This window comes from Apis laboriosa, unplaced genomic scaffold (genome assembly GCF_014066325.1).
Source record: "Apis laboriosa isolate Shangri-la unplaced genomic scaffold, ASM1406632v1 scaffold17_cov146, whole genome shotgun sequence".
NCBI classification, from domain to species: Eukaryota; Metazoa; Arthropoda; class Insecta; order Hymenoptera; family Apidae; genus Apis; species Apis laboriosa.
Window position 1 is genome coordinate 929,090 of NW_025222181.1, and position 26,904 is coordinate 955,993.

General features: G+C 36.7%; 1 protein-coding gene across 1 annotated transcript in view; it reads left to right on the plus strand.

Moving 5' to 3' along the window:
- The window catches only part of LOC122711754 (homeobox protein abdominal-B-like), a 113,961-nt gene that overhangs the window by 32,418 nt on the left and 54,639 nt on the right, over positions 1–26,904 (plus strand). The window contains exon 2 of the mRNA XM_043930777.1: positions 16,406–16,471. The gene's annotated coding sequence lies outside the window, so the exon portion shown is untranslated. The remainder of the gene's footprint in view (positions 1–16,405; positions 16,472–26,904) is intronic.

Consider the following 26,904-nt stretch of genomic DNA (forward strand, 5'->3'; position numbering starts at 1 on the left):
TAAATAAATAAATAAATAAATAAATAAATAAATAAATAAATAATTCTCTTTAATAAATAATTCTCCTCTTTCTCTCCTGTCTTTCGTCGATTTGCAGAAATATTTCTCTCCTCCTTTAATCGATTTAATAAATAATTCTCCTCTCTCGTGTCTTTGGTCGATTTGGGAGGAGAAGTCGAGGAAGATGTCCGTTATCGGGTTTACACAGCGGGCCCGGCTATCCCATCCCCGGAACCCTAATTGTCAAGGCAAACAATCCCCCATGAGAAAGTCTAACTGCAAGTTAGTCCGGCCTGTCAACACAGGCGATCCCTCGGCCCGCGTCAGAATTCTCACCTACGTGGAAATCATTCACGAGGAGTCTCTTCGTTAATGATGGGATTAAGGGGGCACGGACACGTGGCGTTTGTCATCTCGCGCAATTCGCTCTCACGCGCCAATATTATAAATGAATCGGAACGATTGAGGTTAGATTAGTTGGTTTTAGCATCTTCTCCTTCAATTGTCGAAGGTGGAGAAAAGGGACGTGTTTGGGATTGGATTTTGAATTTTGTTGATATTTTAAGAAAGTGTTGGTAAATTTTTCAAAGGTCGAGGATAAATTTATTTGATTATTAGAAAAGTTGGAATTTTGCAATTGATTGAGGATTGAGTTTTTCGATTGAGAAAATAAATTCTAAGGATTTTTTGTAAATTTTGGTCGAGAAAATCTTTGGGTAGATTTATTTCGGTGATGGAGGAATATGCTTGAGATTAATTTTTCTTCTACAGTTTTTGATGGAGTTTTTCGATTGGATATGAATTCCAAGGATTCTTTGTAAATTTTGTCGAGAAAATCTTTGATTTGTTTCAGTGAGAGAGGGATATGCTTGCGATATTGAGATTAATTTTTCTTCTCCAATTTTCGAAGTATTAGAAGTTTTCGATTGGAAAAATAAATTCTAAGGATTCTTCGTAAATTTTCGAGAATCGAAAAAATCTTGGATAGATTTATTTATTTAATTTTTCTTCTCCAATTTTCGAAAAAGTTTTTCGATTGAAAAAATAAATTCTAAGGATTCTTCGTAAATTTTCGAGAAAATCTTGGATAAATTTATTTATTTAATTTTTCTTCTCCAATTTTTGATGAAATTTTTCGATTAAATTCTAAGGATTCTTCGTAAATTTTCGAGAATCGAAAAAACCTTGGATAGATTTATTTATTTAATTTTTCTTCTCCAATTTTTGGTGAAGTTTTTCGATTAAATATGAATTCCAAAAATTCTTCCTAAATTTTCGAGAGTCGAGAAAATCTTGGATTTATTTTATTTTCGGTGATAGAGGAATATGCTTGCGATGTTGTGATTAATTTTTCCAATTTTTGGTGAAGTTGAATATGAATTTTAAGGATTCTTCGTAAATTTTCGAGAGTCGAGAAAATCTTGGATAAATTTATTTATTTAATTTTTCTTCTCCAATTTTTGATGAAATTTTTCGATTGAATATGAATTCCAAAAATTCTTCGTAAATTTTCGAGAGTCGAGAAAATTGCGATGTTGAGATTAATTTTTCTTTTCCAATTTTCGAAAGTGGAGTTTTTCGATTGAATATAAATTCTAAGGATTCTTCGTAAATTTATTTCAGTGATGGAGGAATGTTGGAATTTCGCAATTGTATAGAAATATACTTGCCACTTGGTGTTTCGATATCGTGATTTCCATCTTATCCCTAATCTAAAATATTAATTTTTCGAAGATATGGGAAAACGGATACAAATTCTAAGAATAAGAGAAAAAGAATGATCTTTTTCAAAGTTCCTCACACTAGATTCTATTAAAATATTACAAAAGAATCGAGTACGAATTAAAAAACAAAGATTCCAAGAATTCTTCGTAAATTTTCGCGAGGGCCTCGAGAAAATCTTGGATAATCTCTAAATAGAATTTTTCTCTTAATCCTGTCCAAAATATCTGATAATTTCCTCTCCAATTTTCTCCAAGATAGAGAAAATTATATTTGGAAATTATTTTTCCTTTCTCTTTCTCTCTCTTCGATTCTTGATTTAGAATTTAGAAAAAGGGAGACAATGTTCGCGAGATAGGAATAAAAAGAAACGACATTCAAAGAAAATTCTTGACAAATTTTCGTAAAAATAATCGAGAAAGTCTTCGTTAAAAGAAAGAATAAAAAGAGTGAATTATTGAGAAATTATTAATTATTCCTCGTTAATCGATTAATCCTTGCGATACATCAAGTGTTTCGATATCGAATAATAATTCTATCTTATTCCAAAGTATTTATAAACACACCTATATACCAATAAAAATTTATGTAACTCGCGTGTACAGTGTCTCTACACTTTATACATCTTTACGATGTTACCTTTCAACGTTGTTTAATTTATCGTTTATTATACGAAAAAAAAGAAGAAGAAGAAGAAGAAGAAGAAGAAAAAGGAAAAAAGAAGAAAAAGAAAGGAAAAGGAAGGAAAAACCGAGTGCATTAAATAAGTGGAATTTATGTTTCTATTAACAGCAACCAGTTTAATACACCCGTTTAAAAAACTATAAATCCAATAACACTGTTACAAAATAAATATATATATATATATATATACACACACATTCACTTGCTTGTGTATCCTCATTATTATTACTATTTACATATATATATATTTTTAATAATAAAAAAACCTTCCTAGTTTCAATCAACAACGAAAGATCGGAATCGAACGCCCAATTATCATAAAATCGAGAGAGTCGAATTTAAAGCTTGTTCACTCGACGCAACGATAACAATTAATCGTTGCAGACCGAAAAAGGAGTAAAGAAAGAAAGAAAGAAAGAAAAAGAAAAAAAAGAAAAAAAAAATATTATCGGCTTCGACGACCTTCCTTCGAAATTGCCGTCGTCGTCGTCGTCGAATCACGGTCGACAATGTTATCCTGCCCTGGTTTTTATTGCCACGTGACGTCACCCTCTTTCGCGTCCCCTTATCACGAGAACGATATTTCCTTCCTTCCTTCCTTCCTTCGCCTCTTCTTTCGCCCATTTCATTATCAATACCCCCTCCCCCTTCCCTTCCTGCTTGCGTGGATCCTTGCCTACTATTTTTTTTTCTTTTTCGAAGAACCAAGAACGCGTCGAAAAATCTTTATTAGCCGATAATAAACGACGGCTCTTCGTGACCGAGATTATATCCTCCGCCATATCCTCAAATATATTCTTCGTTGTTACAATTCTTTCCATACTCAACGTCTTTTCCTTTTTTTCCTTTCCTCCCCCCACAAAAACTTGCCATTTTTGATATATCGCAAGGAAAGTGAAAAATTAATCATAATTAACCTTGTTTTATTTTTCCTCGCTATCCGAAAACGATCTTCCTCCTCGTCGATCGATAACCAATAGCCTAACCATTTTTCTGACGTGTATACATATATATATATATATATATATATATAAAATATAATATAATATAATATAATATAATATGTATATATATATTAATAACGAGTGCAGGTGAGAGAATGCCTGCTTTTCGAGAAAGATATCTGGTCGGGTTGGGGATATGGAACGGAAATTTTGCCGACGCGGCGGTTGCGACGGCTGCGGCGCCGGCCGAACGATCTGTTTTTATTTACATATTTCCTCGACTCGGGCGGTAAAATGATTTGTGTATATACGGGAGGACGGCGGTGCGGCGCGCGCACGCACGCGGGCCGGGCGACGTTTAGCCCCGTATCGGTAATATATTTGTAGCTTCAATCTTCTATAGGGTCATTCGTGAGGATTTAAAGTCAATAATCTCGTTACAACTCACTACCGTTCACTTTTAAGAGAACGGTATACATAACTCGGTGGAGTAAGAGACACGATAAACCTTAAGTGTCGGTTTGCACGGTAATTCCTCCGTCCGTAACCATTATGAACGGTCGTTATCACATTACCTATTGACCTTATGAACAGGTGAACGATGATTCTTGTTTCTCTCCGTTCCGAGCGCCAGCTATTTAAAACGGAATCGTTTTAACCGGGATCCGAATTTTACTTCTCTCTCTGTCTCTCTCTGAAAAATAAGAAAGTTAGAAAGAATTTTTTCGATTTAAAAATTATTACGAACGGTGTACGTATGTGTGTGTGTGTGTGTGTATATGTAATTATAGTTATCGATAATTTGTTGGCTCGATGCGTCGCGTGGCGTGTTATTGTCTTGTGAGGAGGAGGGAAGGAAGGAAATATTAAGTTGGTTATATGTACGATATATGTAGACGCGAGAATACAAAATACGTGTGAATTATATTACGTTGATTATATTAGGGAGGAGGAGTTTTTAGAGGGAGGGGGAATGATTTTCAAGTATCGACGTTGAGCAAATTCAACGTTAACCTGGCTGTACGTATGTGAAAATTTACGAGTGTTTTCTTTTGCGTTTAGAATGCACGTAAAAGATTTAAATTAAACGAGGTTTATTTCCATAAACCGCAACAACGGTATGTTATCGTGCTAATAAAATGTGTGAATCGACGATTGAGCGATGGATCATCTTTCTAATTCATTTTGTTTTATTTCGATATTGCGATTCGAATATATATATATGAAATATATATATGATAAGTTTAAGTAATATTTATTTATTTATTTATTTATTTATTTATTTATTTATTTATTTATTTATTTATTTACTTATTTTGTACGATAGAGAAAGGATCGAAGGAAGTTGGGATGATGTATATTCGAAGTGGCGACGGCCATGTTGGAATCCATGATGGCCGCCCTTATTTTTCGTGCGGCGTAAGCCGTAGGTCCATGGAAGTCCTACCAATAGCTTTCGCGATGGTTTCGTATACCCATCCCTTCCTGCGGCCTATCATTTCTTCGCCGGCGAATCCTCTCTACTTTCCTTCCCCCCACCTATTTGCTTCCTCACCATTGGCTCTGAATGCGGCGGCCATCATGGATCATCTGCGCGCGCATCGATGCTCGTGTCTTCCATTCCAAGTAGTGAAAGGATTATTATACCGAAAACTTTAAAGAAGAATAGTTCGTTATTTACAACTTTCTTGCTCGTTACAGCTTCTAAAAAGTTTGATCGATGGTTAGAGAACGTTAAACTCGTAGAGGGATCGTATTGCTTGTATTTTCCTCGATTACGTTCGATATATTTACGTGTTATCTTATGCGAATAAAAATAAACGTTATCATTCGTATATTTAAACGATCTCTCGCATTGAATTATTAGTTACGGTAGGTCGATATATTTTGTAAAATGATCGACATGGTAGTTCACTGGTATATCGATATCGGAAAATATAAATAACATTACGTGATATTTATAATAAATAGTTTCGATAAAAGTAACAATTGATAGAATACAAAATCTTAACTTAACTTCCGTTGATAAGATTTCTTTTTATCTATAGAAATGAAAGATAGATCGATTTTGGAAAAGATAATGTTTAATTTAAAATCAATATGTATTCGCGTACAAGCGTTCGATGTTATTTTGTACGTTAAAAAAAACTTTTATTCATCATTTTATTCTATTTTATCAACGGTTGAAAAAATTCCCCCAACTTTTTCTAATATCGATAATAGGATGGTAAAACAGGATTAATTTCTTGCGCGTTTCTACCGTATCGATACCGACTGTGAACTTAAAGATGGTTGAAGCGAACTCCGCTAGGTGTGCTGCAAGAAAATTATATCGATTTAAAAAAGATCAATACCGAAAGACCTTTCACATTTACGCTTGTAATATTTTCAACGAATTTCGAGAACGAGCTTCAAATCTTATACGCTTTACGATTTTCGTATTCGCCGTTAATCGTTAAAAATAAAATTAACAATCTTAATTTTTCCCCGATAAGTTCGTTTACCTCCGAAGGTCACGATCGTGCGTCCTTTCCCATCGAAGCAAGGTCAACGACAACGACAAGAAAAATTCCTTTTTATCGTTACATTATCCTCCCTTTTTTTTTTTTTAAATTCGATCCCATTTCGCGCCACTCAAAATGCCCCTTTTCCCACGAAATCCTTTTTTCCCTCTCGAAATCTTTTCCGGCTCGCGCACGCATCGCAAAAATTCGCTTACGTCGATAGTAAAACGTTGGAGGGGGAGGAGTGAGAAAATTATCCAAGCGGTTCGGTTTCTGCGCCGTGATATCTGAAAGCCATTCGGCCGATTGTCACACAACGTGACAAATTCGAGGTTAGACGATTGGCATGGCGAACGTGACACGGATGGATACGCTCTAATTGCGTAATGCCGTTCTGGCACCGCGTTATAATTAAAACATTCCATCTGGGACGTCATATAGCGTCTCGGTGTCCGTGAACCGATCCACTCGCTCGCCCATTTGCCATTTACATTCGCGATAAACTCGCCATTCTGTTCGAATTACTCAATTCGAGTTACGCCACTGTCACGTAATATCTCGTGCCTTTGCCATTCCCGATCATTTTTTTTTCTTTTTCTTTTAAAAATCCATTCGCCCAATAACTTTCAACCGAATATCGAGAACATTTCTATATTGAGAACGGATTATATATATTTAATTTTAAAAATGTAAAACGAGTAAAGTACAAATAAAAATTTAAAATTCTAAAAATCGAACGACTCGAGATTTTGAAGAAAACGCGTCTATCTATTTCGTCCACGTATAGCGCTACGAGCCAGGCCATCATCGATTTCTGCACATTTCCTTCACCGCGCATGCGTGCTCTCCATACTCCTCCCTTTTTTATCTAACCCAGAAGATTCTTCCCCTCCCCCTTTTTTCTTCTTCTCCAACTTTACACTCCAACTAACGAATTTTCTCCTTTATTTTTTTCTTTCCTTGCGAAAAGAAAGAAAAAATCTAAGATCATCTTACTCACTTACTTCTAATAAATTTCCATTCAAATCAGAAAGCCATTCATTCATCACGTCCCCTCGAAAAGGAATAAGTTTTCAAACACTTCACCCTTCCTATCCCCGTATTATCTGCCCATCTTTATTCACCCTCGAAAACCTCCCACGACCGACCCTAGCCTCCAATACGTGCACGACATAGATAGATAGATAGGGCAACTGCTGACACCGTGGAAACGGAAACAACCACCGTCGTAGAATTTTACGAACGCGGGGGAGGGCAAATCTCCTCCTCCTCCTCCACCTCCTTCTCCTCATCATGCTCAGCCTCCTGGATCGGGGAACAGGAGGAGGGGAGGTGGAGACCGCATTTCCCTTATCGTGGAGGTGCACAAATGAGGCAGCTTGATTCCAATTATTCAGTGAATTAAATACGGGTGGGGGGAGGAGGGGAGGGGGGTTTACGGCCGCCACCCGCGTTATTGTTACCGGATGTTCGTGGTTGGGAGGGGGAGGGTTGAGCCACGCGAGATACCTTTGTAACAATGGGTGGGCTGCGTTATATGTTATCCACGGTTAATCCACCCCTTTTGGGGGCGGATTCGAAAGGGTTGGAAACGATCCACAGGGGATGAGTGGATGGATGGATACGTGGCTCGAGGCGTTTAAAATTAAATGCAGGAGGGGAGGGATAGACATTCTCCCCCTTTCTTCCCCTTTCTCCCCCTTTCTTCCCTTCTTCTCGAATTTCATTGGAATTTTTTAATAAGAGCGCGTTTTAGCATTGTGATTTTTTTTGATTTTGACGATTTTGGAGAAGAGAGAAGAAGTTTGAGGGGATGAATTGAGAGAATGTCCATCTTTCTTTTCTTCTTCTTCGTTTTTAGCTGACGTTTCTCCTCGATTATACACAAGTTTTCTTGGATCACCGGTTTAATTCGTATTTTCTTCAGGGACCTCGCCTCTTTTTACGACCGCGTATCTCTCCTCCTCTCAGTGGTTGAAGAGCAGCCGAGTTTTCCTCCTCCTCTTTTATTCCTTTCTTCTTTTTCTCTTCCTTCGAGGGAGCTTCTTCTTTCTTCTTTCTAAACTCTTTTCTTTCTTCTCTTTCTTGCTTTCTTTGCCAATCCAAGTCGCCGTTGTTTTTATCCTTTTCCATGATTCCATCCAGGTATACGAAGGGGGCTTGGAAAAGGGTTGGAAGGGGGGGAGGACGGGATAGGAACAAGATTGGAATGATTCCTCGATTTTTGATAGCGGACGTTAGTTGTTGCGTTTCTTCCTCTCTTTGATGGAATGGAAGGTTAAGGTTAAGGGATTGAGAAGGTTTGATAGGGGTTGGATATATGTAACTTTTATTAATTTGAGGGAAAAAGATATTGAAATTTTAGGAGGGAGGGAAATTTTAGGAGAGAAGAGATTTTTGAAATTTGAAAAGAATGAGAAGAACGTTTTGGCTGGATATATAAATTTGAGAAAGAATGATATTGAAATTTTAAAAGGAAAAAAAAGAGAATTTTTTTAATATTTCTTTCAAACGAGGATAATTTTTGAAATTTGAAAAGAATGTTTTGGCTGAATATATAAATTTAAGAAAAAATGATATTGAAATTTTAAAAGGAAAAAAAACGAGAATTTTTTCAATATTTCTTCGAAACGAGGATTTTTGAAATTTAAAAAGAATGAGAAGAACGTTTTGGCTGGATATATAAATTTGAGAAAAAATGATATTGAAATTTTAAAAGGAAAAAAAACGAGAATTTTTTTAATATTTCTTCGAAATGATTTTTGAAATTTGAAAAGAATGAGAAGATTATTGTGACTCGATATATAAATTTGAGAAAAAAAGATATTGAAAGAATGAGAATTTTTCGAATATTTCTTCGGAACGAGAATGATTTTCGAAATTTGAAAAGAATGAGAACTTTTCTAAATTTGAGAAAAAAAGATATTGAAAATTTAAAAGGAAAAAAACGAGAATTTTTTAAATATTTCTTGCAAACAAGAATAATTTTTGAAAAGAATGAGAAGATTATTTTGGCTCGATATATAAATTTGAGAAAAAAATATAAATTTTGAAAGAACGAGAATTTCTCGAATATTTCTTCGGAACGAGAGTGATTTTCGAAATTTGAAAAGAATGAAAACTTTTCTAAATTTGAGAAAAAAAGATATTGAAAATTTAAAAGGAAAAAAACGAGAATTTTTTAAATATTTCTTGCAAACAAAAATAATTTTTGAAAAGAATGAGAAGATTATTTTGGCTCGATATAAATTTGAGAAAAAAATATATTGAAAGAACGAGAATTTCTCGAATATTTCTTCGAAACGAGAGTGATTTTCGAAATTTGAAAAGAACGAGGAGAAACGAAGGGGAGTTTTTCGGCTTTCTTTCGTTAAAAAGAAAAGAAGAAGAGTTAGGAAGCGGTGACCAATGAATCAGGCCCGTGACGGCCCGAGCCGGCCTATCGAGAATCTTCCTCTTATCTTCGTCCAGCGTGGCGCGTATTTCAAGAGCGTTGGAGAAGCGTTGTTCACGCGGCCGGCGAACACACGTAGGCCGATTTGTGGGCGTATAACAACCGATACAAGGGATATCCTCTCGAATATATATGGACGGGCCCGCGGTATGCGACGAATCTCTCGAGGGAGAGGCTCTCGAGATAATCCGAGCGTTTATCGCTCTGGCCATTTTTGAAAGAAGAGGAAGGAAAAAAAAGAAAGAAATTCCTCTCCAACTCGTGAAACGAGGACCCATATTTTTAAATTCCTTCAAACGCGTAGTCTGACCAAAAATCTGAAAAAAAAACTCCGCGACAACGGTTTCGCTCGAATTTAAATTTTACGAAAAGAATTTACGAAAAAGAAGGGAGGAAAAGAATAAACATTCCGTCCAATTGCGTAAAGAATTGGAAAGATTCCATCATCCCTCGAAAGGACACAACAAGGTTTCCTCCTCCTCCCCCTCCTCCTTCTCCTCGAGCGGAAACGTTACGGGCGATAAACTTCTTTCGTCCGCCCCTGCGCGAGGAGAAACTCGATGGAGTGTTGGATACCACGTGAATACAATTACGTGAAAACTTGGGACAACAAACGCACCCTCCGAACACCGCCTCCTCCTGTCATATTTTACAACCCTCCGTGAAGAAGGAAATGCCGTGGATTTTTTCTTCTTTCCCCCCTTCCCCCTCCCCCCCCCTTCTCAGAAATCACGAATATCATCGTATACATCTCTTCCCGTTCACATTTCATTTTATCGATCTTCACTTCGTATTACTTCTCCTTCTTATTTCGATTTCTTTCGAAAGAATCGAGACACCCTGTGTGTATCCCAATCTCATTACCCCCCCCCCCCACCTCCCCTCTTGTTTTGTCAATCCCTCGCTTCGTTTGCCATTTCACGCGCCCGCCCGACAAATTACCATCACCGAGGATCGGTTTGCCGCGCGAACGACGCAGTTTTAAACGGCCAATACCAATAATGTTTGATTAGCGACAGAGAAGCAAACGTTCATCCATCGATACTCTTTTCTTCTCTACTCTCACGCGGTTTTGAGGGACGAGAAGAGGCGAAGTTCGAAGAGTAGTAGAACTGGTGGTGGTTTCTTCTTGGAAAATTCGAAATGGAAACGAAAGGAGAGGAAGTGGTTTTTTTTCCCCCTTTCTCTCTCTTTCTCTCCCTCGCTCTTTTTTATCGACCGAGGGTAACCCGGATTTTTCGAATATATTCCATCAACGTACGGAGGTCGTATATATTATACGAGGAGAACGCGAGGAACGCCTCGAGCGTGCCTGGCATTACTTCCCTTCCCCTCTAGCTTCGCCGTGGGCGGAAGAAAGGAAAAATCGTTGCACGCACAGTTTTTTTTACTCCACGCGATATTCAATAATTCGGTAAAAATTAATCACGGCTGAAATTGTACGTTTTACGATATATATGTATAATTATTACAATTATTATTATTCGTAATTATTCGATTCAAACCTAAGAATTAGAAAATAGAATTTTTTCGATTCCTCGATGCTTATGCATTTTCTTCCATCGAACGTTTCCAAATACGAAGAGAGAGAGAGAGAGAGAGAGATGTACAATCTCTTTTAAACCAAATATGGCGCGTTTCTTTTCCTCTCTTTCTCTCGTTCAGAAATAAACGCAGATTATTAAGATTAACTCCCTTAAAAAAATATAAACACCCCTCCAATTAACTCTCCATCCTTTCCAGAATTTGATGTGGAAGCAACAACAAGACGGGTGCAATTAAGAGCGGAGTAAGTTTCCAAGAAGAGTCCACGGGACGGTCCTCCCGCGAATTGGCCCACTTAACCCGCTTTGTCGCCCCTCCCCCTCTCCCCCTCCCTTTTATATATTACATCGGTCGACCCCGATGTTTTTGCTCGAGATGGGGGAATGCAGAGAAACGGACGCATTCGCCCTAATTTCTGGAACGAATCGGGAAGAATAGACGAAAAGTAACGTTGAATTTTGATCGTATTTTATATTAATCTTATGATGTTACTTCAATTATTATCTCTCTCCTTTAACGCAGTTTTTTCGAAACTGATTTTTCTTACGAACCAATTGTGAATTCTCTTCCGTTTTCACTCTTCTCCCCTCTATTTTTTAACTTTTGTTCGAGTTTCGTGGCCGTCGGGAGATGTCTCGTTATTTCGACTTTTTTTTTAATTGCGATTAATAAAATTATTTTTTTTGGGGGATTCGATTTTGTGAGAAAGTGAGTTCTTCCTTCTTTTTGTTCTCAATTTTTCTCAATTTTAATTCCAACCTTCCAAAATAATTCTCTATTCCTTCGAAACGAAAATCGATCCCTTTTTACCTCAATCGAATTCACACGCATTAGGAGACAATTCCAAGCATAGCAATTTCCAAAGATAGATCGATCTTCGAAAAAACCGTCCTCTCGAAAGCGCAATTCTCAACAAGGACGAGGCCTCGGTTGTCCGTCGGCGCCGAGCGACAAAAGCTCGTCTCCTTTACCGACGGCGAAAATATCCGGAACGGCAAATTATTTCCAAGGTCGACCCCGGATGTTACGATTTTTTTTCCCCTCAACGATCCTCTTCCGCCAATACTCCAATTTTTTTCCTCTCCCTCCCCCCATTTTTTCGAAACGAAAATTTCCCGTTCCCCTAAACACGCACAGAGAGATAGATAGATAGATAGATATATCTCCAAGGCCGTAACGAGCTTCGATTCTTTTTCTCCTTTTCTTTTTTTTCTCTTCTTTTTCGTCCCTTTTCCACGCGCATCCGTGCCCTCGTGGACACGGATCCGTGCCTCTCAGTTTTCGCCACGTCGTCGTCGTCGAACGTACGAACGAACGTACGAAATTTCGATCCGAATCGAAGCGAAGCGAGGCAAGCAACGGCGCTCGATTCGATGCACGGTGTCCGACGGCGGGCAGCGCGACGCCATTTTATCCAGCTCGCGCTCGACCGCGATGGCGACCGCCTCGCTCGGTTAATATTTCAGTTCGATGTTTTTTGAATAGGTATGTGTGTATATATATATGTATATATGTATATATGTATATCGTTGCTGTTAACATTGTTTCGTTTATCGTATAATTCGTTATATACGTAACGTAGATGGTGGTAGTGGTGGTGGATTTCTTTTTTTCTTTTGAGGTAGGTTCGACGCGTGTATTTCGTATTTCCCGATACAACTTGCTTGTTATTCGTTGTTATTCGAGGTTAGTTTTATAGTCTCGCGTGTTTCGTGTTGTGATGGTTTATCGTGTTATTTTGTAGAATGGTAGCGAGTGTGTTGTGCGTCGAATACGTCGAATAATTTTCGATTCGACATTTTGGGAAGGGGGGGGAGGAAGGAGGAGGAAGGGGAGGGAGGGGGAGTGCATTCAATACAGTTATTTTCATATTTCTTTTTTTTTTCTTCGTTTCGCACGAATTTGAAGAGAGAAACGAGAGAGAGTTTGGATATTTATTAAAATTGTTTAAAAACTTCGGCGAATATTATTTCGACGTCATTTTGGATATTATCTAACTTCCTTAAATTAGATTCTTTGATCTTGAATTTTGGATTGAAGAATTTTGTTAGAATTTTCAATCGTTTCGAGAACAAGTTTTATTCATCCCTACGAGCTCCAAAGCAACTTCGAACTTCGAATAAAACTGCGACGTCTCGATTCCTGGGAAATTTTCGATCATTTGAAATAACGAAATTCAACGAATCGAATCGAATTTTTCATTTTCATTATCCGCGTTCCATTTTCTTTCTTATCGACACATACGTTTTATCGATACAATTTGCGTTAAATTTGCATAAATATAGCCCGTCGGTCACGTTCTTATCTTTCGTTGCTTCTCGATACTCGATACCAGTTTTCTTCTATACGCCGTTTCTAAAAATAACGAAATACGTTCTCGCTGGATATTTGTGAAAAAAAAAAACAAAAAATTTCTACTTCTAACTCGATTCGATTTATATTAACAATGCACAATTTTCAACAATTCGCAATTTGTGACTTCATCAAGATTCGAACGTGATGAAAAGAAAACAAGTTAAAAAGTTTCAAATGTAAAAAGTAATCTCGAATTATATTAAGGATACGTTCTTTGTTCGATTTCTATCTTTATTCTGTGTTCAGTGCAACAACACAGTTTCGAGAAGAGTGAAATTAATGTTCGATTCGATAAATAAAAAGATAGAAGATAAATTGTTTCATAATTTCAAAGATAATTCGAAACCTGTTCGTTTTATATATAAAAATATAGATTGGCCGCGTTTATTAATTTTAAAATGTGTTTCACGCGGTGGAACAAGTTGCAATCGTTGAAAAATTGAATGATTGCAATTATTTTTTCTTAAAATTTAATCCCTAATTTCTTATGCATATTATTTACCATGGAAAAAGATGATAAAAAGTATGAAAAGTAGGTATAATAATATCTCTATCGAAATCTAATACTTTTCTCTCTCTCTCTCTCTATTCTCAAGCTATTTTCATTGGAAAGCTCTCCTCTTGTTTCTCGTCGATTTACAACGAGTTTCTAGTTCAAGGCTTAGAATAGGCCCCTCTCTTTAATCGTTTAACCGCAAGCAGCCAGATGGTGTTTACTTGCCGAGTTGATAACATCATGGCTGCCGATGTTTGTGCAAATGTGTTATTTTTATAAAATGTAGAATGGAATTTCTGGTTTTGGAAAAGGATTTAATTTTATTCTTTTCTTTTCTTTTCTTTTTTAAACAAACATCATTTGCATTGTTCGATCAATGTCGTATCGTAACACATTTGTTCACATCGAGAGATTGGTATGGGAAAAAGTATCCATTTTCCATCTCGTGAACAAAGTTTGAAGATGAATATTTTTAAAAGAAGATTCGAGGGTTAATTTTTTTTAGAGAGTTATTAGAGTGGAAAAAGTGATTTTAAATTCTTTTTATCGATATGATTGGAGGAATTTAATAAATGAATAGAAGATAAATGAAATAAAAGAAAGTCGTTAGGAGTTGTTGTACAAAGTATCGTACAATCACTTTCTATTTTTTCATTTATATTCTACACGGTTTTCACTTTTCACACGATGATAATTCGAAACGAGACACCCTGTATAAATCACATTACATTTCTCATATATATATCCTTTCACATTTTCACACGTGAATATTTAATCCTCGAGACTAATTCGAAATCATTCAATTTCCAATCGAACATATTCCACTAATCAAGATGGTAATTTGAAACTAGACACCTTGTATAAAACACATTACACTTATTTTTATATGTTCTTTCATTTTGATGTAAATTATTTATCGTATAAAAATCTGGAAATTAATCAATTCCCAATTCTCATTATCAAGATAGTAATTCGAAACGAGACACCCTGTATAAAATTCATTACATTTTTTCATATATTCTCTCACATTTTGACACGTGAATATTTATCGTATAAAAGTCTCGAAATCAATTCAAAGTCGTTCAGTTTTCAAACTATTTTCTCTACCAAGGTGATAATTCGAAACGAGACATCCTGTATAAACCACATTACATTTTTCCACGTTATATATATAATCCTCTCACATTTTGACCCATTTATCATACAAATGTTTGAAGACTATGATTCAAAATCATTCTTCAACCTCCAGTCAGATGTTTCTCAGACACCCTGTATATAATTACCCATCACACGTTACATTTTTCACATATTCTCTCGTATTTCGATTTTGTATAAAAAAATGTCAAAATCAATCCAGAATCGTTCAGTTTTCAAACTGTTTTCTCACTACCAAGGTGATAATTCGAAACGAGACACCCTGTATAAACCACATTACATTTTTCTACGTTATATATATAATCCTCTCATTTTATTCATTTATCATACAAATGTTTGAAGACTATGATTCAAAATCATTCTTCAACCTCCAGTCAGATGTTTCTCAGACACCCTGTATATAATTATCCATCACACGTTACATTTTTCACATATTCTTTCATACTTCGATTTTGTATAAAAAATGTCAAAATCAATCCAGAATCGTTCAGTTTTCAAACTGTTTTCTCTTTCTTATCAAGGTGATAATTCGAAACGAGACACCCTGTATAAATCACATTACATTTTTCCATATATCCTCTCACATTTTGACACACGAATATTTATCGTATAAAAATCTCGAAATCAATTCAAAGTCGTTCAGTTTTCAAACTATTTTCTCACAAAGTGATAATTCGAAACGAGACACCCTATATAAATTATATTACATTTTTCCACGTTATATATATACATATAATCGTCTCACATTTTGACACATTTTGACACATTTTGAGACTATAATTCGAAATCATTCTTCCAGTCTGTCAGATTTCTCAGACACCCTGTATATAATTACCCATCGCACGTTACATTTTTCACATATTCTCTCGTACTTGGACACTTGTGCGAATATTTATCGCATAAAGATCTCGGGGCTAATTATGGCGGTTGCACGGACACGAGGAAGGCTCTCCCGGTGGAAATGTTTGGCGAACCGCGGTTTACGAGGTGTCGTCGCTCATCGCGCAACGGCCGTTAGTCCGGTATCGCTAATAAACCCGCTTAACCGAACGCGAATATGTCGCGTTATCGAGGGAAACATTATGTCCGCGTTAACAATGGCCTCGCAATGCGGCGCGCAACCAGAGCTAATCTGTCCTCGAGTTGCCGCTTTCGACGACTCGAGTATATATATATATATATATATATTGGAAATATTTCGTCGTTGTTTTGTTGAGTAATTTTTCGTATTTATTAAACTTTCCAATTAACAATACCTCTCAATATTTAATACGTAATTTTCGAGTCGACGGTGTAGTAGCACGTAGTTCTATCTTTAGGATTTAACCGTTTCTATTATTAATCGTTCGAGTAATATTTTTCTTTTTTAAAATTATTCGATCGATCGAAATTTTTCTCTCGAAGATTTTCAGCGTTACGTTTTATCGATCGAGTAGTGGAAAAAAAAAAAAAAAAAAAGTCGAATTTAAGGGAGGATGACGAGAAATAAGATCGATAAAAATTGCAAAGAGTTTTCTAATCGGTTGGTTACTTGTTTTCTGTCCAGGTTTCCCCATGTGGCGAAGAAGAATTATCGTTGTTCGTTCACCGCCCCACCCACGGCCCATCAAAGGTGAGTACGTACAATAAAGAGTAATTTATAACTGTGGTGTGCTCGAAAACAGGTAGGGAAGGGTTAATTGCAACAAAACGAAGCGAGATGCGAATCGCGCGTCTTGGCAACGAATTCAGTAGTTATTCAATGATCTTCTGTTTCTAACAATGTGAAAACGTGTCTCGTGAGGGACAATTTGTTCGAATCGGCCTATTTATCCGATTATCCGTGTGCAATTAATTTTTAACGGGTCACATATGGCTCTCACTCTCGATCGAAAAATCGCTTTGAAATTTATTAATCGTAAAATGGAGTTGAACGAATTGGTTCAGCTATCGTATAAATCGAACGGGGAATAAATTATAAAGGGAATATTCGATGAATCGACATCCGTTTAATTATCCATAATCCAATTAATTTTTTTCACATTGTGTCGTAGTTTTTCGACCGAGAAATCGCTTTGAATTTCCGTCAATTGCAAAAATTGGAGCAACTTTCTTTCGTCATCTTTCGTATAGATCGAAGAAAAATAAGAAATCTCTTGTATTGAAAAATTCTTCGATAAATCGATGTTTATCCAATTACGTATAATCCAATTAATTTTTCTCGCATATCAGTTTCGTTTTTGATCAACAAAATGGAGTGACTAATCATTTCCGTCGTATAGATCGAAGAAAAATAAGAAATCTCCAATATGAAAATTTCTTTCTTAAATCGATGTTTATTTAAATACATATAACCCAATTAATTTTTCTCGTGTCATCAGTTCCATTCCCAATCAACAAAATGACGAATCACTTGTTCCGTCGTATAGATCGAAGAAAAATAAGAAATCTCCAATACAAAAACTTCTTTGTTGAATCGATGTTTATTTAATTATATATAACCCAATTAATTTTTCTCGTGTAACAGTTCCATTCCCAATCAACAAAATGACGAATCACTTGTTCCGTCGTATAGATCGAACGAAGAAAGTAATCTCCGTCGCAAAGAATTTATTCGAATATATTTCCTTGATTGTCCACGATCCTGAACCAAAATTATTTAAATCCATCGACCGCGAAACAGACCACCGTCTCTATCTCCACCAAAAACTCGTGTCCATTTATTAAACGCAAGTTTGTCGACGTTGCTCGCCGTAAATCTCGTTTCGACCTAAACTCACCGGCTCGTGCATTACGTCCACCGAAATGATTAATACGCGTATCGTAAAATTGGTAGCGCGTATATACACCGCTGCCTCTTATTTCGCCTCGTCCGCTTCCGACGGTGCGAGATCCGGCGGAAGGCGAACGGGACGCCTTTTCCAACGATGAATCCAACGACTTCCTATCCTTCCTCCCAACTCGTGAAAGCGCATCTTTAACACGGGTTGGAGAATTTTTTCTTCTTCCTTTAATTTTTACAAACGACACACCGGATTAAGAGAATTTATATCCGATTATATAATATCCGACGAAGAAATTTCTGACGAGATTGAACAGATCGAAATTTTCAAAAGTTTGGATAAAAATATAAATACGAAAAAAATAGTGAGAAATATATATATTATAATATTATTATTATTATGATATACACGTGTATCGTAACGATGTATCGTTGGACAATATTTCGAATATTCAACGGAACGAATTGGCTAAGAAGTTTCTAGAATAGTAACTTTGGTATAGGAAGGAATTATATATCTGGCTAGATTTTCGCTCGGCGGAAGTAAAAAGCGGCGGAATTGTTTGGAAAGCGTCGTATTGCAATTTGGCGTAACTCGCGTCCGGCGGAAGCGTACCTCCGATTACGATTATTTAAAAAATGGCGGACTCGCAACTTCTCCCCGACTCTTAAAAACCTCTTTTTAACATTTTTATCGCACGAATTTTTTCTTTCTTTCTCCGTTTCCCTCGTATTAACTATTTCTTATCCCGAGACTAGAAATTTCGAATGGATTGTATCTGTTGGACTAAATTGGCTAATTTAAACCCTTGAAACTTCGTTTCTTTCGAAACACGCGGCGAGAAAAATTGGATTACAGGCGAATGAAAATCTCTTCTCGCGCTTCAAGAAAGTAAATACTTGATCGAGGTTATAAATAAATATATATATATATATATAATCCATTCGAAATTGTTGTATATCGATAAAAGTATTTTGCGATTTTAGAAAACTGTCTGAAGGCATGTTTTTCACGCATTTTATTGTATTAAAGGCTACATTTTACTAGCCGTAACTAACTATGGATATTAACAGGATATTCACACTTGCTCGTACGACATGCCGCCATGACAATTACGACGCGTTCTTCACGTCGCGTTGGTTAATTCGACTAGGTATAATAATGCACGCTTGACCTTCACTTTCTTCTTTTGCCTGACCTTTTATCTCCATATCATCCTCACTTTCTATCGTTTTCTTTCTAAAAATCGAAGAATTTGCACCGATAATAATAATAATAATGAACGTTTTTTCAATCCTTATGGCTTATAAGGCTTTTTTCCCCCCTTTTTTCTTCTTTTTTTCTCGCCAGGGTATACAATTTATTTATTTTTTCTAATGCATATTTGGATATAACGTAATGTTATATCAATTTTCTTTCTTCATAAAAGAAAGCCAAACTATCTTTCTGTTTTTCTTTTTTTCTTTTATATTCGATTAATTTCGAAATAAATATAATAGAGCGTCGATTAAAATTGTTTATTAAAATTGTTGTGGAAGGATCTTCTTTCGTGTTTCGTTTAAAGAAGAATGCACGGCGAGTTTTAAGAATTTACACCCGATCTTAGGGAAGACTGGCTTCCCTTCCATCGAATGGTGAAACGGAACGGTGAATTTGCAGGGACACACCTTCGAGGGGTTTTCAGGGCTGGAAATAAGGGCTGCTGGGATATGGTATTAGCCAGTGCGTTATGCTCCATGCCGGTGCGAGGTTGTTGTTCTGGGCTCTTCCCATTTTTCGCTGGAATTTTAAACGTGTGTGTGTGCCTATGTGTGTGTGCGTGTCTCTATTTGAAAAAGAGAGGAAGAGAAGGAGGATGACTCACGATGGAAAAGTCGAGGGAAAGGAAGGTAAAAAGTAATGAAATTTTGTTTAATAAATAATAAATGTTCCTCGATTTTTACAAAAATTTTATATATATATATTTTTTCCAAGATTCTTACGAAATATTAATTTTCCATTGGGAAAGGATATATTGATAATATATCGGGATTCCAAATATTTGTTTACCCTTAAATCATCGAGATCCGCGGCGTGGTCGTAATATCAGCGGAGGTAGTTGGAAAGTATCGTGATAAGCTGACGTGGTTTATTTATAGCCAGTCGTATCTTCTCCTTCCTCGATGCCAGATTCATTAAATTAATCCGTGGCCCTCCTCCTCCCCTTATGACGCATCCTCCCTTCCCTCCTTGTATTATCCGCGTCACAAAAGCTGCTAGTCTCTCGAACAGGGAATCTCCCTTTATTAACTAGAAATATTTCTATACGTTTTTGTATATATTCTTGATATCTTTTCTACGTTTCTTATATATTTTTCGCGCGTTTAAATTTCTATAATTGTGAATTATTTCATTTTTATTTCTAGACATTTATCTTTTTCCGTTCCATTTGTATTATAGAATTGAATTTTGTATTCTCAGATAGTTTAAATTTTCACGATAACGGGTGATAGGTGAGGTAATGGATTCGTTGTATCGATAGATAGAGACTCGTAGTGGACTTACTTTTTCCTTTTATTATCAATTTATGACGTTTATGGAAACGCGTCATAGTAATTGGAGAGAGATAAGGTCTTTCTTATTCTGAAATAATTGTTCTATCCTTGGAATTATTCGTAAAAATCGAATTTAATATTGTACGTTGTTACATTTTTAGGTTAGGTTACCGGTCGGTAACGGTAGAGCGCGGGCTATTTGAAAATTTTGTTTAACGAAACAAAATGTCTAGAAATGAAAGAAGAAACGAATAAATTCGCGCGCTTCCTTTTCCTTCTCCTTTCCTTTAGTAGCCCAGCACGTTTATTTTATTTTAAAGTTGCAGCCCAACTTGTTTGGGTGGATCCGGGTGCAATTGCGAAACTACTGATTTGTTGCATGCGTTGCATCGTAAAACCAGTTGGAAAAACCGGTCGCCGCCTTCCGATATTTACGAGCCAACGTGTGCAACGATTGTATAAAATCCCTGTTTCGTGAGCGCGGCAAATTATATTTTTTCCCCCCCTTCTTCACTTCTCCTCCATCTTTCACGCTTATTATTATTGCTCCGATTCCCGAGTGTTCCGAAAACACACCTTTCCCGGATCGTCTTTATCGACCGAGCTCCCGCTCCGAGAAAAACCGTGTAAAAACGGACGATCAGATATCCAAACCGTTCGTTTCACGTATGAACGCAGATACACGGCGTTCAAAAGCGCGTTCATCGCGTGTATCCGAGCGTGCCTCCATCAACGGTTGCCGCGGGACGGCTGTCATAAAGCCATTAACTTTATTATACCGAGTCATTAACTTAAATATTACGACTCACGTGTCGCGAGTTTCGGCTCTGTTGATTTATCGCAGCCGGGGATTTCATGACGTAACGGAACGCCGCCGCCGCCGCCGCAACCGCGAAACGGTTTGTTCACCTGGTGAACGACGAAGAAGGCGACGAATCCGCGGAGGAATCTTTCGATGAAACGAGGGGAATGGGATTCTTTCTTAGGCTGGATTTTTTTTTTTTTTTCTTTTTGTATTTAACCAACGAGATTCGAAGATTATCCGAATATTTCTTCATTTTTTAATTTTTATTTATTGAGAAATTTGGGTAAAGTGGATCTCTCTGGAATCTGGATTAATATTTTATTTTTATTCAACGAGGTTGAAAGATTTCTCTTTTATTTCTCTCGATATTTATTGAGATAATCGTTCGACAAAGTGGATCTTTTTAGAATTAATATTTTATTTTTATTTCAGGAGGTTGAAATATTTTTTCTTCTTTTTTATTTCTCTCGATAAGGGATTTTGATAAAGTAGATCTTTCTGGAATCTGAATCAATATTTTATTTATTCAATCAGGTTGAAAGATACGAATATTTTTTTCATTTTCTTTGTTTCTAGAAAGATTTTTTCTTTTCCTTTTCTTTTTTTATTTCTCTCGATAAGGAATTTTGATAAGGTAGATCTTTCTGGAATCTGGATTAATATTTTATTTATTCAACGAGGTTGAAATATTTTTTCTTCTTTTTTATTTCTCTCGATAAGGACATTTGATAAAGTTGAAAGATACGAATATTTTTTTCATTTTCTTTATTTCTAGAAAGATTTTTTCTTTTTCTTTTTCTTTTTATTTCTCTCGATAAGAGATTTTTCTGGAATCTGAATCAATATTTTATTTTTATTCAACGAGGTTGAAAGATTGTACGAATATTTTTTCATTTCCTTTAATTCTAGAATTAATATTTTATTTTTATTCAACGAGGTTGAAATCCGGATCGTGAATTTTTTCTTTTCTTTTTATTTCCCTCGATAAACTATTTTCATAAAATAGATTTAATTGAAAGATTGTACTTGAATCTTGTGTCTCGAGTGTGTCGTGGAGAAGGAATTTTTTAATTTTTTGGAATTATTTCTCATCCTTTATTATTTATAAATGGTTGGTGACGTCAACAATTAATAATTTGGTAAAGCAAATCTTTTCTTTTAGCTTGGCATTTTATGTTATTTCATCGATCGTTTCCAACGATTCTTTCTCGATTGGCCGTTACGATTTATTCACAGTTCTCGACTCCATTATACAATTGATTAATGGTGTCGCTGGTATCTTGCAACCAGAGCACTCGAGCGATTCGACTTCCACGAATTCCAGCCCCCTTCCCCTCCCTTTCTGATCCAATCTCCACACAGTCCTCCATTCGAATGATTCCCTTTTACGATGCGCATTTTGCCGCAATTTCCTCCATCTTGCTTATTCACAGCACAATCCACTCCAATGGATCAAATCCGTCCATTCCTTTGAATTCTTTTCTCCTCCCTTTCCTCTCTTTTCTTCGTTTCATCCAATTTTCTATTTCTTCAAAAATACAGGTTTTTTTTATATTAAAAATCGGAAATAAAAAGGAGAAGAATAGATTATCTTCATTACATTTTCGAGGATTCGAAATCCACCCAGAAGAAGAAGAAGAAGAAAGAAAAATTTAACTCTTTTCTCCCGAATTTCTCGAGAAATCCATTTCCAAGATTCCAAAATTCTGTTCAAAGAGAATTTTCCATCCTAAAAAATTTATATTAAAAATCGAAAATAAAAAGGAGAAGAATAGATTATTTTCATTACACACTCAGAGCCTCGAAAGAAGAAGAAGAAGAAAGAAAAATTCATCTCTTCCCTCGCGTCTCGAATTTGGATGGATTTGGAAATGGATTTCCAAGATTCCAAAATTCAGCTGTTCAAAGAGAATTTTCCATTCTAAAAAATTTACAGTAAAATTTGAAATCCAGAGAAAGAAGAAGAAGAAGAAGAAAGAAAAATTCAACTCTCGAATTTCTCGAGAAATCCATTTCCAAGATTCCAAAATTCTGTTCAAAGAGAATTTTCCATTTTAAAAAATTTACATTAAAAACCGGAAACGAAAAGGAGAAGAATAGATTATTTTCACTACACACTCAGAGCCTCGAAAGAAGAAGAAAAAGAAGAAGAAAGAAAAATTCAACTCTTCTCTCTCGAATTTCTCGAGAAATCCATTTCCAAGATTCCAAAATTGAGCTGTTCAAAGAGAATTTTCCATTCTAAAAAATTTACATTAAAATTTAAAATCTAGAGAAAGAAGAAGAAGAAGAAAGAAAAATTCAACTCTTCCCTCTCGAATTTCTCGAGAAACGAAATCCATTTCCAAGATTCCAAAATTCTGTTCAAAGAGAATTTTCCATTCTAAAAAATTTACATTAAAATTTGAAATCCAGAGAAAGAAGAAGAAGAAGAAGAAGAAGAAAGAAAAATTCAATTCTTCTCTCTCGAATTTCTCGAGAAACGAAATCCATTTCCAAGATTCCAAAAGTCTGTTCAAAGAGAATTTTCCATTCTAAAAAATTTACATTAAAATTTGAAATCCAGAGAAAGAAGAAGAAGAAGAAGAAAGAAAAATTCAACTCTTCTCTCTCGAATTTCTCGAGAAACGAAATCCATTTCCAAGATTCCAAAATTCTGTTCAAAGAGAATTTTCCATCCTAAAAAATTTACATTAAAAATCGAAAACAAAAAGGAGAAGAATAGATTATTTTCACTACACATTCAGAACCTCGAAAGAAGAAGAAGAAGAAAGAAAAATTCAACTCTTCCCTCACGTCTCGAATTTGGAAATGGATTTCCAAGATTCCAAAATTCATCTGTTCAAAGAGAATTTTCCATCTTAAAAATTTTTTTTTAATGTATATACATTCTCTCCTCCTTCTCGAAAACGTATTCATTTTCCTGCTCCTTGCCTCGAGGTGGGGCAAAGTGGGGCACGAAAGGCTCCATATATCAAAAAAGGGAAACAGGGTGGGGAGGGGGGAGGGGATGGCGGTGGTCGAGGAGAAGAGGGCGTTGGAAGGAGGCCGGCGTTTTTTCGGGCCCTCGGATTTTTATATGGGTTTCGGGATTTGAAATGAGGATTTACGGGCGGCGTTGGCCGAGAAACATTGTTTCAAATAAGACGTCTCGACCCGTGGAAGGTGGCCAGGCAAGGAAGGAAGTTAACGAAGCGTTGATGAAATGAAAAGCACAGAGGACCATCTCTCTTGAGAAGGGGAGAACGAGGTGGCCATCCACGGGATAAAAATTCTAGAGTCGCAGAGACCGATAAAAAAAAATAAAAAAAGGAGAGCCAGCCCCTCGATTCGAGGGGTGTGATTCTGTGATTCTCCGTTCTAATCCTCGACTGGGTCGAGTATAATTTTTTTTTTTTTTTTTCGTTAACACAAATTAGAAATCGATGCTTGAAAATGATAAAAGAGAAATGCAAAACTCGATCAGAAAAAAAAATTTCCGATTTCAATTAATTCGAATATTCGAAAAAAATTATTTGGGAGCTGAAATTTAATAGCTTATTTATTAAATAAGCTCCATCAGCGATAGAAACCACTTGAAAGACAAGAAGAATGCAAAATTTGATCAAAAAAAAAAAAAGAAATTTTCGATTTCAATTAATTCGAATATTCGAAAAAATTATTTGGAAGCTGAAATTCGTTAAATAAGCTCGAATATCCACCAGCGATTCGAGGATATTCTTCATTCAAATTCTTCAGAAGAGGATCGGAAGAGGACGATCTTAAGAGGAGAACGAGGTGGCCATCTCTGGAAAAAGAAAAATCCAGCCTCAGAAAAATTAAAAACTCGAAAAACGATCTAAAAGACAAGAAAAACGCAAAACTCGATCGACTTTTCGATAAGTAAAAGCCAAATAAAAAGAAATTATTACTAATAGAATATTCGAGAAAATTACTTGGAAGCCGAAATATAGCTTATTTGTTAATAACCTTGAATACGAGATTACAAGATTTTCCTCCTCTTTCCACCATTGTGAACAGTAGCATAAACAGCTTGCAAGTACAGTCGAGTTCAATCCAAAACTTGAAAAATATCTTTCGATTCTATATCCATATAAATATAAATAAATTGATAAACGTGATAATAGCATTGAAGTCAGAAATATGGATAATACGTACATGCTACACCGAAATATACATAAGCTTTATATATAGAAGAAATAAAAAAAAAAAAGTCTCCAATAAGAAGAATAATTCTAAGTCTGCGTCGGTTTATATATGAGCATGTAAATGGAGATTATTTCGTGCGAGCCCTTCGAGAACCATTTTGGTGGTGGAGGGGGAAGGATCAGCCGATTGCGCGCGCATGCGCCCCAACATCTTTATGAACTCGTTATTACAGCGAGCAAGCGGATAATCAAAGAGCGGTTCCCGAGCTCCCTCTCTCTCTCTCTCTCTCCCTCTTTCTTCTTTCCTTCTTGGTTGCTCGGTTTCCAGCCTCCGCTTCTGATTTCTCGCGCACCTAATTTTAACGATTTTTTCCCTCCTCCCCTTACACCCAATTCTCGAACGTGTCCAGGCTTTATCTTATTAGAGATCGATATTGAACGGATAGCAATTTCAGGGTAGGTTAAAATCGAGAAGAGAGAGAGGAATTCTTTTTTTCTCGATTGATATAATATAAAATAGATAGAAAAGATTTAGATTTGATCCATTCGATATTCGAAACGTCAGTAAAAATTTATTGATCCGCATCGATCGGTGAACAAGATGGCGGTTCCCCAATCGGCCACCCTTGACGAGGAAAGTTTTCATTACGCGTTTAAAATTAAGACCCCCCCCCTCGTCTTAATACCTCCCAATTCCCATTCCAAACGTGTGGTTGCAGATGCTCCTCTCCTCCTTCGTGGAGACGGTGGCCATGTTCGAAAGGGGTGGTGGAATTCCGTTTCGAGGAAAGGTCCCACGTGAGGAGGAGAGGGGGAGGGAGGGGACGAGACGCGTTTATTTGGAATACACCGTGGGGTGTTGTTGGTTGTGTAGGTTAGCCCGTGTATCATGCATTTTTCAGGTGGAATCGTCGTCCATTTTGCACGCTGCGTCGAGGGACACGAGATACGAGCCTATCCCTTGCTCGTCGTTTCGCTCCTCCTTTTTTTTTTTTCTCGAACGAAGGAACTTTCGAGACAAATATTATCTCCAAATACCAACCTCGCTCTTAAGATACGAAAATTCACGTTGGAATTCTAAAATCATTTGGTATGAAAGGTAATCAGCAATCGATCTGAAAAGAAAAGAAAAATATCTTAAGATACGAAAATTCGTAATTGGAATTCTAAAATCACGATGCGAAGGATAATCGATCCGAAAAGAACAAAAGGAGGCTGTTTTTAACGAAACTGAGAACGTTGTTGTTCGTGGGGGAGCTCTTGCTCGAGCGCGTTTCGAGCCTTTCTCTGCCTCCCCCCGAGAAGAGGGGGATGCTTTTCCCGGGCGTCGAAGGGGTGGTTGCGGCACGCTATTGATCCGTGGTCGAGCGTGGAACGCTGGGGGGGTGGAGCCTCGGTGGCGCGTAGGGTTGTTTCAGCGTTTCCAGCCTCCTGATTGGCCGGGCGGAGCAAGATGGCCGCCGCGCGCCGCGGAAACCTGGCCATCCTGGCTTTTCTTCCACTTTTCTTGCGCCCTCCTCGTTCCGGGCCAAGAACGGCGTGGCTCGCAGCAACAAGAAGACCCCGGCCTTGCCTGAGAACCCTTTGCACGAAATTTATTGCCGCGATATATATACATATATATATATATATATTCGCATCCATTAGATGCGCGTCTCTTTTGCTTATCCCTTCTCACCTTTTTTCTTCTCTTGTTCCTTTTTCTTTCGTTCGGGTTGTTCCTCCAGGAGAGTCTGGAAGGGAAGGAAAGTGTAATTAATCGGGATTTGAAATTGTTGATTCGGATGATTAAAAAT